The sequence below is a fragment of the Trichomycterus rosablanca genome, chromosome 4 (assembly GCF_030014385.1).
Source record: "Trichomycterus rosablanca isolate fTriRos1 chromosome 4, fTriRos1.hap1, whole genome shotgun sequence".
In the NCBI taxonomy this organism is placed as follows: domain Eukaryota; kingdom Metazoa; phylum Chordata; class Actinopteri; order Siluriformes; family Trichomycteridae; genus Trichomycterus; species Trichomycterus rosablanca.
Window position 1 is genome coordinate 39,844,416 of NC_085991.1, and position 16,513 is coordinate 39,860,928.

A 16,513-nucleotide genomic window follows, 5' to 3' on the forward strand; every position below is an offset into this window, starting at 1 on the left:
ATCTGTACATGAATGTGAGTGAGTGAGTGAGCATATCTGTACATGGATGTGAGTGAGTGAGTGAGTGAGCATATCTGTACATGGATGTGAGTGAGTGAGTGAGCATATCTGTACATGAATGTGAGTGAGTGAATGAGCATATCTGTACATGGATGTGAGTGAGTGAGTGAGTGAGCATATCTGTACATGAATGTGAGTGAGTGAGTGAGTGAGCATATCTGTACATGGATGTGAGTGAGTGAGTGAGCATATCTGTACATGAATGTGAGTGAGTGAATGAGCATATCTGTACATGAATGTGAGTGAGTGAGTGAGCATATCTGTACATGGATGTGAGTGAGTGAGTGAGCATATCTGTACATGAATGTGAGTGAGTGAGTGAGTGAGCATATCTGTACATGGATGTGAGTGAGTGAGTGAGCATATCTGTACATGAATGTGAGTGAGTGAATGAGCATATCTGTACATGAATGTGAGTGAGTGAGCATATCTGTACATGGATGTAAGTGAGTGAGTGAGCATATCTGTACATGAATGTGAGTGAGTGAATGAGCATATCTGTACATGAATGTGAGTGAGTGAATGAGCATATCTGTACATGAATGTGAGTGAGTGAGTGAGTGAGCATATCTGTACATGGATGTGAGTGAGTGAGTGAGCATATCTGTACATGGATGTGAGTGAGTGAATGAGCATATCTGTACATGAATGTGAGTGAGTGAGTGAGCATATCTGTACATGGATGTGAGTGAGTGAGTGAGCATATCTGTACATGAATGTGAGTGAGTGAGTGAGTGAGCATATCTGTACATGGATGTGAGTGAGTGAGTGAGCATATCTGTACATGAATGTGAGTGAGTGAATGAGCATATCTGTACATGAATGTGAGTGAGTGAATGAGTATATCTGTACATGAATGTGAGTGAGTGAATGAGCATATCTGTACATGAATGTGAGTGAGTGAGTGAGCATATCTGTACATGAATGTGAGTGAGTGAGCATATCTGTACATGAATGTGAGTGAGTGAGTGAGCATATCTGTACATGAATATGAGTGAGTGAGTGAGTGAGTGAGCATATCTGTACATGAATGTGAGTGAGTGAGTGAGCATATCTGTACATGAATGTGAGTGAGAATATCTGTACATGGATGTGAGTGAGTGAGTGAGCATATCTGTACATGAATGTGAGTGAGCATATCTGTACATGAATGTAAGTGAGTGAGTGAGAATATCTGTACATGGATGTGAGTGAGTGAGTGAGCATATCTGTACATGAATGTGAGTGAGCATATCTGTACATGAATGTAAGTGAGTGAGTGAGCATATCTGTACATGAATGTGAGTGAGCATATCTGTACATGAATGTAAGTGAGTGAGTGAGAATATCTGTACATGGATGTGAGTGAGTGAGTGAGCATATCTGTACATGAATATGAGTGAGTGAGTGAGTGAGCATATTTGTACATGAATGTGAGTGAGTGAGTGAGTATATCTGTACATGGATGTGAGTGAGTGAGTGAGTGAGCATATCTGTACATGAATGTGAGTGAGTGAGTGAGAATATCTGTACATGGATGTGAGTGAGTGAGTGAGTGAGCATATTTGTACATGAATGTGAGTGAGTATATCTGTACATGGATGTGAGTGAGTGAGTGAGCATATCTGTACATGAATATGCAGGGCTCTAGACTAACTTTTTGCACTGGTTGCACTGGTGCGCCTAACTTTTTTTCTTAGGTGCACCAGCACAAAAGTTAGGTGCACCCAAATTTTCGACCGCATCGCATTTAACACCGCAGTTTTACAGGTTCACTTTTTTTTTTTAAATCACTGTCCACACAGGCAATATTGACTTGTAAATAACTAACAATCTGGTCAACATGGCCTTGTCTGATGATCTGTTTGCTGCTGCCTGCCACTGAAAGGCAGTGGGGAGAGGGGGACACTCGGGCAGTGCATTTATCGCGGCATGTAATGTGTTTTATAGATGCATTGGGCTTTTTCAGCCTTTCAATTCGAAATGTATTAGAACCAGTCACAAATATACTATTGCCGGCCATGGTCTTCCCATGCTCTTTACAGTTAATATACTGTAGTAATTATACAGTTAATACAGTTAATTATAGTATTATAGACTAATTATAGCACACTTATAAAAATTATAAAAATAATAATAGAGTAAATGTGTATGTATATGTGTGTGTATATTTAAAATGATATGTATATGTTTGTGTGTGTGTGTGTGTGTGTGTGTGTGTGTGTGTGTGTGTGTGTATGGGGCTCTAGAGTGTTAGTGTAATCTTAAATGCAGTGCATTATATTATCGGCTTTACTGTATCTTTTACACAGATTCCCAAAATCGCTTGCGGTGCACTCACTGCGTATTTTGACTACATGTATTGTAATATATTTTGGTCTTTTAGTTATTTTTATATTTTACTTAACGAAAATATTGTCGTGTTTTTACTTTCACTATCGCGGCACTTTACCGCTAGCATTAGCCCCTTGCTACTGTAGAGGGTCGGCTCACCTAGCCGCTGTCCGGTGGGGATGCTGCGGGTCTTTTGCTGTGCGGTGGTGGAGGTGTGGGAATAAAGGCACACGACAGGGTCGAGTCACTTTAACTGTTTAGTCAGGACTTAAGTGAGCGTTACAACACTTTACACCGCCGAGCTCCAGAACCCGAACTTCCATTCTGGAACATCCGGCGAGTCTCATATACAAAACTAAACTAACTGCAGAACATCCGAACATGTATAAACCTGGTGCTGCATTCTGATTGGCTGAGCTGAATGTCGCTCACATATCACCGCTACAATATTGTCCCGCCCTTCGCTATCTCTGATTGGTTTAGACCAGAGCCGTAGATAGAGAGAGTTGCGACACTCCTTGATCTCGCCGCTACGCGGTCACGTGGTTCATGTAACCCTCAATAGTTCCAAACAAACCCGGCGCTGTCATGTTCTCAAATGGGACAGGCAGCAGTAAATGAAATATTAAACGGCAAATAATAAACATTTGTACAATTTCTGGGTATTTTCAACTGCGTTTACATTTACTGCATCTGCTTTAATGTCAATTTGGTATATAAAGTGGAAGATTGATGTTTATAATGACTTGTTAATAGGTCGTTCTTGTTAACACACAGTACATTATATTAGCATACATTACATAATGCGATATCCTTAAGTAGTAGAGACAATATACAGTATAGACATTAAAGTTTTTTATGTTTTGTTTTTTGCATAAACTAATCTCCCTTCACTTTCCTGAGGATTCATAATAATAATCATTTTTGCTAAACACTAAGTCATGTGCTGGATTCATAAGGTTTACCTGCACTGAATGAACAGATTGATAAACACATTACCGTACCAAAAACATTATAGTGCAGGTACATGAAAAAGCATTCATTCATCTCTTATTTCATGAGTGATTAATAATTGATTCCTACATGTAATACATTAATGAATTCATTATGAATATGCACTAGTTCATTTTGTCTAATGTAAGTGGTGGACAAGGTAGACAAACCATGTAGTTGAGTTAAAGTAGAGATATCCAAGGTAACATATTACTCCAGTAAAAGTAGTAGTAAAAGTAAAAATACTCTTTACCTCCACTAAAGTACTAAACTAAATTTACCTTCAAATGTACTTAAGTATGAAAGTAAAAGTATAATGATTTATTGTGGTTCTAATGTTTTATGATCATTTCTGTAACAAGACTCTTGATTAATCAACTCATTTTAGGTGAAAAGACTCGTGTGTCATTAATTAAGCTTAACTGACTAAGCTAAATTGGGTTATACCTATTAATTAAGATAAACATGTAACATTTAGTGCTGAGCAAATGCTAAACAATAACAGTATTAAGTATATTAATGACATTAAATTCATAATTTTTTTAAAACAAAGCAACATACAGCTAAAAATGTTTGATAAGTAGTGGAAATGAATGGGGCTCTATGGGTTGTTTGGAACTATACAGAGCTCCACAACCCGGAAGCTGGGCAGAAAAAATGTCCCGCCCCCTTTCCAACGGTTCCCTATGGGAGTGTCGCCACTCTGTTCTCTCTACCGCTCTGGTTTAGACCATGTTATTGGCCTAATGTGTGTCTGGTTTTTTTTCCCCTCGGACGCCTGGTCGCACCGGTGCGACCTGAGATTTTTTTTAGTCGCACCATTGAGAAATTAGGTCGCATGTGCGACCAAATTGGTCGCACTCTAGAGCCCTGATATGAGTGAGCATATTTGTACATGAATGTGAGTGAGTGAGTGAGAATATCTGTACATGAATATGAGTGAGTGAGTGAGCATATCTGTACATGAATGTGAGTGAGTGAATGAGTATATCTGTACATGAATGTGAGTGAGTGAGTGAGCATATTTGTACATGAATGTGAGTGAGTGAGTGAGAATATCTGTACATGAATATGAGTGAGTGAGTGAGCATATCTGTACATGGATGTGAGTGAGTGAGTGAGCATATCTGTACATGAATATGAGTGAGTGAGTGAGCATATCTGTACATGGATGTGAGTGAGTGAGTGAGCATATCTGTACATGAATGTGAGTGAGCATATCTGTACATGAATGTGAGTGAGTGAGTGAGAATATCTGTACATGGATGTGAGTGAGTGAGTGAGCATATCTGTACATGCATGTGAGTGAGTGAGTGAGTATATCTGTAAATGAATGTGAGTGAGTGAGTGAGAATATCTGTACATGGATGTGAGTGAGTGAGTGAGTGAGCATATCTGTACATCCATGTGAGTGAGTGAGTGAGTATATCTGTACATGAATGTGAGTGAGTGAATGAGCATATCTGTACATGAATGTGAGTGAGCATATCTGTACATGAATGTGAGTGAGCATATCTGTACATGAATGTGAGTGAGCATATCTGTACATGAATATGAGTGAGTGAGTGAGCATATCTGTACATGAATGTGAGTGAGTGAATGAGCATATCTGTACATGAATGTGAGTGAGTAAGTGAGTGAGCATATCTGTACATGGATGTGAGTGAGTGAGTGAGTGAGCATATCTGTACATGGATGTGAGTGAGTGAGTGAGTGAGCATATCTGTACATGGATGTGAGTGAGTGAGTGAGTGAGTGAGCATATCTGTACATGAATGTGAGTGAGTGAATGAGCATATCTGTACATGAATGTGAGTGAGTGAGCATATCTGTACATGGATGTGAGTGAGTGAGTGAGTGAGCATATCTGTACATGGATGTGAGTGAGTGAGTGAGCATATCTGTACATGAATGTGAGTGAGCATATCTGTACATGAATGTGAGTGAGCATATCTGTACATGAATGTGAGTGAGCATATCTGTACATGAATATGAGTGAGTGAGTGAGCATATCTGTACATGAATGTGAGTGAGTGAATGAGCATATCTGTACATGAATGTGAGTGAGTAAGTGAGTGAGCATATCTGTACATGGATGTGAGTGAGTGAGTGAGTGAGCATATCTGTACATGGATGTGAGTGAGTGAGTGAGTGAGCATATCTGTACATGGATGTGAGTGAGTGAGTGAGTGAGTGAGCATATCTGTACATGAATGTGAGTGAGTGAATGAGCATATCTGTACATGAATGTGAGTGAGTGAGCATATCTGTACATGGATGTGAGTGAGTGAGTGAGTGAGCATATCTGTACATGGATGTGAGTGAGTGAGTGAGCATATCTGTACATGAATGTGAGTGAGTGAGTGAGCATATCTGTACATGGATGTGAGTGAGTGAGTGAGCATATCTGTACATGAATGTGAGTGAGTGAGTGAGCATATCTGTACATGGATGTGAGTGAGTGAGTGAGCATATCTGTACATGAATGTGAGTGAGTGAATGAGCATATCTGTACATGAATGTGAGTGAGTGAGTGAGCATATCTGTACATGAATGTGAGTGAGTGAATGAGCATATCTGTACATGAATGTGAGTGAGTGAGTGAGTGAGCATATCTGTACATGGATGTGAGTGAGTGAGTGAGCATATCTGTACATGAATGTGAGTGAGTGAGTGAGCATATCTGTACATGGATGTGAGTGAGTGAGTGAGCATATCTGTACATGAATGTGAGTGAGTGAATGAGCATATCTGTACATGAATGTGAGTGAGTGAATGAGTATATCTGTACATGAATGTGAGTGAGTGAGTGAGCATATCTGTACATGAATGTGAGTGAGTGAATGAGTATATCTGTACATGAATGTGAGTGAGTGAGCGAGCATATCTGTACATGAATGTGAGTGAGTGAGTGAGTGAGCATATCTGTACATGAATGTGAGTGAGTGAATGAGCATATCTGTACATGAATGTGAGTGAGTGAGTGAGTGAGCATATCTGTACATGGATGTGAGTGAGTGAGTGAGCATATCTGTACATGAATGTGAGTGAGTGAGTGAGCATATCTGTACATGGATGTGAGTGAGTGAGTGAGCATATCTGTACATGAATGTGAGTGAGTGAATGAGCATATCTGTACATGAATGTGAGTGAGTGAATGAGTATATCTGTACATGAATGTGAGTGAGTGAGTGAGCATATCTGTACATGAATGTGAGTGAGTGAATGAGTATATCTGTACATGAATGTGAGTGAGTGAGTGAGCATATCTGTACATGAATGTGAGTGAGTGAGTGAGTGAGCATATCTGTACATGAATGTGAGTGAGTGAGTGAGCATATCTGTACATGCATGTGAGTGAGTGAGTGAGTATATCTGTACATGAATGTGAGTGAGTGAATGAGCATATCTGTACATGAATGTGAGTGAGTGAGTGAGCATATCTGTACATGAATGTGAGTGAGTGAATGAGTATATCTGTATATGAATGTGAGTGAGTGAATGAGCATATCTGTACATGAATGTGAGTGAGTGAGTGAGCATATCTGTACATGAATGTGAGTGAGTGAGTGAGTGAGCATATCTGTACATGAATGTGAGTGAGTGAATGAGTATATCTGTACATGGATGTAAGTGAGTGAGTGAGCATATCTGTACATGAATGTGAGTGAGTGAATGAGTATATCTGTACATGAATGTGAGTGAGTGAATGAGCATATCTGTACATGAATGTGAGTGAGTGAGTGAGCATATCTGTACATGAATGTGAGTGAGTGAATGAGTATATCTGTACATGAATGTGAGTGAGTGAATGAGCATATCTGTACATGAATGTGAGTGAGTGAGTGAGCATATCTGTACATGAATGTGAGTGAGTGAGTGAGTGAGCATATCTGTACATGAATGTGAGTGAGTGAGTGAGTGAGTGAGTGAGCATATCTGTACATGAATGTGAGTGAGTGAGTGAGCATATCTGTACATGAATGTGAGTGAGTGAGCATATCTGTACATGAATGTGAGTGAGTGAGTGAGTGAGTGAGCATATCTGTACATGAATGTGAGTGAGTGAGCATATCTGTACATGAATGTGAGTGAGTGAGCATATCTGTACATGAATGTGAGTGAGTGAGTGAGCATATCTGTACATGATCTCTGTAGAGATCACTGATTAAACACTTGAAAATGATTGATTATTGCTTTCGGTTAAAAAACCATTTAAATTCCTTCGATTAATGTTTTTTTTTCAGAAATGATGATATTTTGCATCATGTCTCAGTGTAAAAGTAAAACTCTGCTTATAATAACGACACTAACGTCTAACTAATTTTTAATATACAAATTGTATGTTTATTAATTATAATAATGTCTATTGTAATAATAACGATTGGCTATGTCTGGGTTTGTGGCCAAGCCCCTACAATGGCATTCAGTCTAGGGAATGTTACCGCACTGTGCCCATTAATTGCAGACAATACGGCATCTCAGATATGTGGATTATCTCCAGTGGTTTTTAAGATGGTAGAGTCTCTATTGCTAAGATGGGATGGATCTCCTACGGTTTACTGGTAAAGTATATTTTCCATTCTTTCCACCACATTACAGTGGTGTAAGCTCTGGGGACTGGTATAAGGTCAGAAGTAGGGTAATGGCATTGCAGAATTTTAGATGATATAGCTTGTTTTGCTGCCAGATCTGCTTGCTCATTGCCTTTAAGGCCACAGTGACCTGGAACTCAGCAAAACTTTATTTTGTGTCCATGTGTTTTAGTTGCTTCAACTTTCAAGTAATATTACATGAATAAGTGGAATTGAGATGCATGGTTCTGAAGGCAGGGTTTTGAGTCTGTATGTGTTTCAAGGCTAGCTGTATGGCTTGTGCTTCTGCAGTGAAAACAGAGCATTGGTTTGGTATCTAATCTCCAATGCCATACAGGCCATTTGCTGTGGCAGCATAAGAATGTATGTGATTAGTCTATTTCTGATTTCTTTAAAGTGTTGTTATTATTATTATTTTCCTTTTTGTTTATAGATATCGGTGTCTTGGAGGTCCCAGGTGGAGACAGGGCTTTGGTGGACTTGAGATAGATGGTTGAGGTTACAGTTTATTTTCTTTTATTGAGTTAGGGATCAATACTTTCTTTTACAGTTTATTTTTAGTTTATTGAGTTGGGGTCAATCCATAGGCCTTGTGGCTACAGTTACCAGTTTAAAATGAAATTTGATAAATTCACATCCCTACGTGGCATCTGCCAAACTGCCAATTTCCCACAGTTGCAATTAAAAATATTTAACCCGAACACCCAAATTCAAGTGTTCAAGAAGTGTTGCAAACATGGTGAACTGAGTTGTTGTCAAAAAAGCTCACAGGAGAAGCTTTTATCACAAAAAAGGAGCAGAAGTATGAGCACATCAAAACAATGAAGAAAACCCGTTATAGCAAAAGAGTTACAGGATGACGTGGTGAAGTTTGGGACAAATGTGTCAATAGAAAGCAAAAGATCACTTAACACTTAATGACTTGGATGGCTGGACTACACCAGGGGTTTTCAACCTGTGGGGCGCACAGAGTACTTGTCCAGGGGGGGCGTGACATTAAGAGATTACTAAAGCAATTCATTTTTCACCCACAGGAGGCATATTTAGTATCGCTGACCACACCCACTATTCATCTAATGTTATCCAGTTAAGTCTGAAAAAAAGGACCGTTGGCTAGCAAAATTTAAAACCAGGGCTAACAGTGAAGATAATTCGGTGACAAAACAATGATTGCACTGTTTCAGCCGAGGACACCACTAGCGAGGCCATCCATTCCGATAGCATCGATAAGCGATCTACATCAATAGTTTTGGCTCTCAGACAAAGCAGAGTATCCTGAACTGGCAAAATTAGCAATTGATGTACTTTGTGCCTCTACCTAAACCTACTATTTAAATCAGCAAAATTGCATCAGAAGTATGATGTGCACAACATTAATTGTATTATTTTAGCTTGTCAAGAGCTTTCGCAATGGTTTCTGGGCTAGGGTTAATGGGGGGGGGGGGGGGGGGGGGGGCAAGTTCAGGGTCGGCACACAGAAGAAGGCGCATGTCCAACAAGTTTGGAACCATGGCGCCATATAATTGAAACTTCAATGAGCTGGAAGCTTTTGCATGAGAATTATGTGTGAGGATTCCACAGGAGTGGTGTCAGAAGCCAGAATCACTTATTAGAGATTATCAAGGCAAAATGATGTTCCACCAAGTACTGATCCTGGGGATTAAATAACAGAGCACAAAAACATTCATTAAGAGAAATAGAGGACTTTCAATCAAACTGAAAATTATGTAAGGATGTTGGCCATCCTCTCTCTTTTAACTCTTCAAGCATAACTGTTTTTTTCCAATTAATTAGATCTCCTTGTGTGTTCAACATAAAACTGCCTCACTTTGGTTATCTGGCTTATCTGACTGAAATTTTCTGTGCTGCACTTTGCACTGCACAGGTTATGAATAGTCCTGCATTGATTCTGTTAATTTTATGGCTGTACCTAACTTGTTAGCAGCAATGGGAGCTTAAACAGCCATTTTCAATTTGATTTTACATAAAATTATGATTGTACCGTGTTGACAATTTTCATCAGCCTATTCAATTGTAAAATAAGTAGGTATTACATGTTATTTCTATGAATGAGAGACAACAATGCTAAATGTCAAACAAATGTTGAATATTAAACTAACTTTACACGGTTCTCACAGAGCTCAGCTCAAGTGTTAGTCCTGATGTGGCTCCATATTGCAACCGCTACCTGCTTTTCTGGCACACTGCCCAAGTATATATCTGCACATACAAATTAATGAAGTTTGTAGACAGTTTTTTCTGCTTTAGATGAAGTTTTTACAAACTTGGAGTAAGCACTAAATCTGTTTGATTAGATCAGTTTCGACTTAAACTCCGGACTATCAGGCAAAAGTAATTTATGAGACATAAGCCGTACAACCTTAAGCTTACTGAAATGATAAGAACCTCCGTATAGAGACAGCCTTTATGTAATCAAGGCTCAGAGACCATAGTTGATAAGGAAGTGAGGGCAGTCTCAACAAAATAATGCATGTGTGCTGTGTTTCTGACCGCATATTAAAGCACCAAGTGAATATTAAAAGTAATTAAAATTGTTGGCTAAAATGACAAGCCTTTACCTTTCTAATCAAATCTTTACAATAGTCATTTTTAAATGCAGACGACATTACAGATTGGCATCCTCTTTACAAACCCTGATATATTTTCCAAACAGATGGCGTTTCGGAACAGGTGTGCCAACAACATTCAAATGCAGCACAAGTTATTTACAATACAAAACTGCAACACAGACAAGCCACAATAAACTGTATGTTTGGAGAAAATCTGCCTTTTTTACAGTGCATTCATACATGTTATTATGCTGGTGCAATGTTTTGGAGGCAGCCTACATGCATGAAGGGCACCGTCTTCTATCACAGTGACCCTAAAAATAACCCACACTTACATTTCCTGGATAGGGAGACTGCTCTTTTAAATCTGACCCCATTAACAAGCATCAATACAGATAATTATCTGACGGTGACATAGCTACAGAAATCTATGACAAGAACAATGCAATTTATGCATAGTGTCAACAGGGTTTTTGGTTGCTTCATGGCAGCATTTTGCTGAACTCTGGTGCTTCATGTATTGGATTATGTGCAAAATTGTTTAAAACATTCTCATTTTTAATGCTGGACTCTGCACTTTGCACTTCCTCTTATGATCACATAATGTAGACAGCTTTTACCTCACCAGCTGACCAAAAGCAGCTCAATATTTTTTGTTTTTAAAGTATATCACTAAACTTCTTAAAAACTATGTCTCACGATTCTATGATGATTACATATGACAAATCAACACTGCAACGTTATAATGGAATGGACCACCCAACAATGTATTCTTTGCTGTGATGTTCTGGCAAATAAGAGTTTAAAACCAGTTGAAATAAAGAGGCATCTTGAAACAAGACATCCGTTATTTCAGTGAAAGAAACCTGAACGTCTTGCATAGAAGATGCAAAAATGTGTGGATGCACACATTTCCTCCCCTTACCCTTTCAATCCCTACACACATTGGCTGCTCTAAAGTCTATATTTCTTTTTATTGTTGCATTGCACTTCTTGTCAAAAATAAAGTCTTAGCTTCTGTTCTCCATTATGTGGTGTAGTTACTGCTTGAAAGAGGTTAGCCATGACAGAATGCTGTCAAATCAGTAGGTTAGGGGGGCGTTGCAAGACTTGACCAGTTTTTTTGGGGGGTGGGGTTTACCCTTGCCCTACTTTTATTTTGTTTATGCAATAAGCACTAACATTTAGTTAAGCCTTAAGAAGTCAATTTTAACGAGTCAAGTCAGGTACGTTTCATGGTTTTTAAAACGCAAGTGGACATTCAGACAAATCTCCTCATAGTCAGACCATCTGTTTTTTTGGAGATAAAAAAAAATGTCCTCTGTTTAATGTAATTAATGTAATTTAATGTAGGGCAGTGATAGCTCAGTGGTTAAGGTACTGGACTTGTAATCTAAAGGTTGCCGGTTCAAGCCCCGCCACCGCCAAGTTGCCACTGTTGGGCCCCTGAGCAAGGCCCTTAACCCTCAATTGCTCAAAAATTGTGTTCAGTCATAACTGTAAGTCGCTTTGGATAAAAGCGTCGGCCAAATGCTGAAAATGTAAATGTAAATGTAATTTTTCTAATGAGTTTAGCCAAACTAGTCTTATTTATATGAGCACATTTAGGTCAACAGCTGATGTACATTAAGAATAAATTAGGAAGCCATGCCACAAAGTAAAATGACATTATACAACTTTCTACATAAACCGCCAAATCAAGAAAAATAAATAACCCAAGTTTTCCTGCTGGTATAATTTTTAAAAAACCTCATATATAAACCAAACTTGTAAGTGTAAGTCTCATATTCATAATAGCATTTTGGACAGAGAAATACATGTTCCAATCATTCAGTCACTGCCATAAAATGCAGTACTATTAATGAAGTGTACAGCTAACTGATGCCATTCTCAACAGTAAAGATAACCATATTTTCAAATTCCATAGTTATTTGTAGGCTTAAACAATTACTGAAGAAAGCTTATATGTCAGTCACACATTCATAAAAGCATTTTTGGCAGAGAAATACGTTCCAATCATTCAGTCAGTTATGTTATTTACATGTATTTAATGGCAGTATTATTAAACTAAAAATAAAGTGTACATCTAGCTGATGACATTCTCATTACTAAAGAAAATGATAAAATCATTACTAAAATAAAGTTATTTGCAGGCTTAACCAATTACTAAAGAAAATAGATTCTTATTACATTATACACAAAAACAAAGTCGTTAGTACGTAAGTTCATGAAAAAGTGAGGACATTAAGCAAAGCATATCAGGTAAAAAACCGTTCGTGTGCGTTTAGCTCTAACTTGCGTACTACATACTAAAACACTACATAGTAAATAGTATTGTTTGTTTGTTGTGTCTATTGGCTGCATACTCATTAGTACGGTAGTGTGCTGTTTTAATGGCAGATGCATGTACACAGGGCACCTCCTCCTCCTTTGACCGTGGCCTTCTAATATGGCCACAACATTCTCCCCAAAATATAAATAAACCCCCGACCCACTTAATGTGCTACTTTTTCATTAACCCAATACCTTTAAAGCCTTGTTAAAACACAATGAGACTTAAATGTCATATTATAACGCAAACAAAACCATTCTAATTGATGTTTGTAAGTACATTCAGATCACGCCACCACAACACTGAAGGAGACGCTGTTTGCTCACCGTGTCTCTGTAGCTACAAATGCCTTTTACTCCGACACGCCTCGTATTTCCTGCATTAGACTGCGGTGTCAGGCTGCCAACGTGTATGTCCTTAAAACGGCGTTATAATCCTCATGAAATTGTGGCTAATAAGTACATAAATGACGTTTGCTCTGTCCGACTGTCGCTGTGCGTTAACAGCTCTTGTCTGCTCGCTGCTCTTGTTTGTGTTTGAGGAAGATGGCCGCTGTACCACGTGACTCCGGGGCCACCGACTGGGGGAATTCAAATACAAAAACAGTGCGCACTGCCTCTAGTGTTAAATACCAATCCAGGCGCGTGCGCTTTTAAACACACTTACTGTCCACTTTATTAGGAACAACTGCACACCTGCTCGTTTATTTCAACGTTCAACATGCCGGTCATGTGTCGAACGAGCCAAAACGACCCCAAAAGAGCTTTAACTCAGTCGTGCCATTTACGCTAGATTAAGTATGTCGGAAACTACTGATCACCTGATCTTAAAATTAAAAAAATAATTTCCAAGTCCTGAAACGCACAATTTTTATGTGTTAGTATTTTAACGTCGTGTTTTACACTCTTTGTTTACATTCATGACAGAAGCGGTAGTTACTGGTTATACAATATTCATCCGTTCACAACAAGTTCAATGTCAAACACAGTCATGGACACTTTTGTATCTCCAATTTACCTCATTTGCACGTCTTTGGACTGTGGGAGGAAACCGACACAGACACGGGGAGAACATGCAAACTCCACACAGAAAGGACCCGGACCGCTCCACCTGGGGATCGAACCCAGGACCTTCTTGCTGTGAGGCGACAGTGCTACCCACTGAGCCACCTTGCGCGCCCCCCCCCCCCCCCGCGCTTTTTAAATATGTTCTGTGTCAAATATGTTTCTAATACAATTGTATTCTTTTAATGCTTTAAAACAGTATTTTTTGTAACAGTGATGTTCTGTTAATGCTTCGAAACTCTGAATCTATTTCAGATACAGTTGGTCTATAGGTGTATCTGTTTCTGATTCAGTTGTGATCAGTTAATGCTTGAATATGCTTTTGATACAGCTGTGTAAATGCTTGAAACACTAAGTCATTTTCTGATACAGCTATGTTTTATTGATGTTTGCAATTCTGGATCTTTTTTGATACAGCTGTGTTCTGTTTATGCCTCACAAGTAACACTGGATCATTTTCTGATAAGCTTGCATTCTGATCATGTTTAAAACACTGGATCTGCTTCAGTTGTGTTCTGTTTATGCTTTAAATACTGTTTTTCTTCTAATTAAGTTGTGTTCTGGTCATACTTAAAACACTGTATCTTTTTCTTTTTTAGTTGTGTTGTGTTTATGCTTGGAAACACTGGATAAGTTTCTAATACAGTTATGTCTTGATTATGCTTAGAGACATTGCATGTGTTTCTGATTTAGTTCTGTTTTGTTAAAGCCTGGAAACACTGGATGTATTTCTAACAGTTGTGTTCTGATCATGCTTGGAAACACTGGATCTGTTTCAGATAAAACACTTGATCTATTTCTGATACAGTAGTGTTTTGTACATGCTTGAAAACACTGAAACTGTTTGTTACATCTGTGTTCTGTTAATGCTTGAAAACACTGGATCTGTTTCTGATACAGTTGAGTTTTATTCGTGCTTGGAAACACTGGATCTGATTCTGATACATCACTGGATCTGTTTCTGATACAGTAGTGTTCTGTTCATGCTTGGGGACACTGGATCTGTTTCTGATAAAACACTGGATCTGTGCTTGGAAACACTGGATCTGATAAATAACTGGATCTGTTTCTGATACAGTAGTGTTGTGTTTATGCTTAAAAACACTGGTTCTGTTTCTGCTACATATGTGTTTTGTTCATGCTTGGAAACACTGGATCTGTTTCTGATACAGTTGAGTTGTACTTGTGCTTGGAAACACTGGACCTGATTCTGATACATCACTGGATCTGTTTCTGATACAGTAGTGTTCTGTTCATGCTTGGGGACACTGGATCTGTTTCTGATAAAACACTGGATCTGTTTCTGATACAGTTCAGTTTTATTTGTGCTTGGAAACACTGGATCTGATAAATAACTGGATCTGTTTCTGATACAGTAGTGTTCTGTTCATGCTTGGGGACACTGGATCTGTTTCTGATAAAATAAATAAAATAATACAGGAGTGTTTTGTGAAAAAAAACCACCAAAACTGTTTATTAAATCTGTGTTCTGTGTGTGCTTGGAAACACTGGATCTGTTTCTGATAGTTTAGTTTTATTTGTGCTTGGAAACACTGGATCTGATAAATAACTGGATCTGTTTCTGATACAGTAGTGTTCTGTTCATGCTTGGGGACACTGGATCTGTTTCTGATAAAATAAATAAAATAATACAGGAGTGTTTTGTGAAAAAAAAAACACCAAAACTGTTTATTAAATCTGTGTTCTGTGTGTGCTTGGAAACACTGGATCTGTTTCTGATAGTTTAGTTTTATTTGTGCTTGGAAACACTGGATCTGATAAATAACTGGATCTGTTTCTGATACAGTAGTGTTCTGTTTGTGCTTGGAAACACTGGATCTGTTTCTGATACATTAGTGTCATGTTTATGCTTAAAAACACTGGTTCTGTTTCTGTTACACCTGTGCTCTGTTTATGCTTGAAAACTTAGTACCTGTAACAGTCTCCACCATGCGACCTCAGTACCGCTAGAAATACTTGCTTCTTTACCACGGTCTTTATTGATCCCACCCGTTTTAACAAATCACCTATCCTGCGCTGAGATTGGCCGACAGTGTCGCGCCCCTCGTGCTTGGATTCGCTAGAAGGATCTCGCCTCGTGTGTCTAGCCAATCAGCACAAACGGTGGGATTTGTATGAATATGAGTGTGGAAAAATGTCGCCATATGGACAGTAGTAATGTAATGCACTGTTAGATGCGTGTTTGAGTAAATCTAGATAGCTAACAGTAAAATCATTGTATCCACACCTCTGTTCATTGCTTTGATTATTCCTTATTAAAACTGCAAAACAAAACAAATGCATTTTCACAATGTGTACATGCAATAAGAAAACACATAACTGCTTTAACCCTTTGATGCACAACCTGGGTCAAAAGTGACCCAACTGAGTTTTTATTTTCTATATCTTTGCAATAAATTAATTTTGTCATTCAAGCTTCCATGAATTCCTCAATCAACTTGTTTTTGATCATCACAAATCCTTATTTCAGTTTTATATTTTTTACTTTTTTAATAAAAAACATTTTTGTATCACTACCCTTCTAATGCACAACATGGGTCAAAAATGACCCTTATGTATTTACTA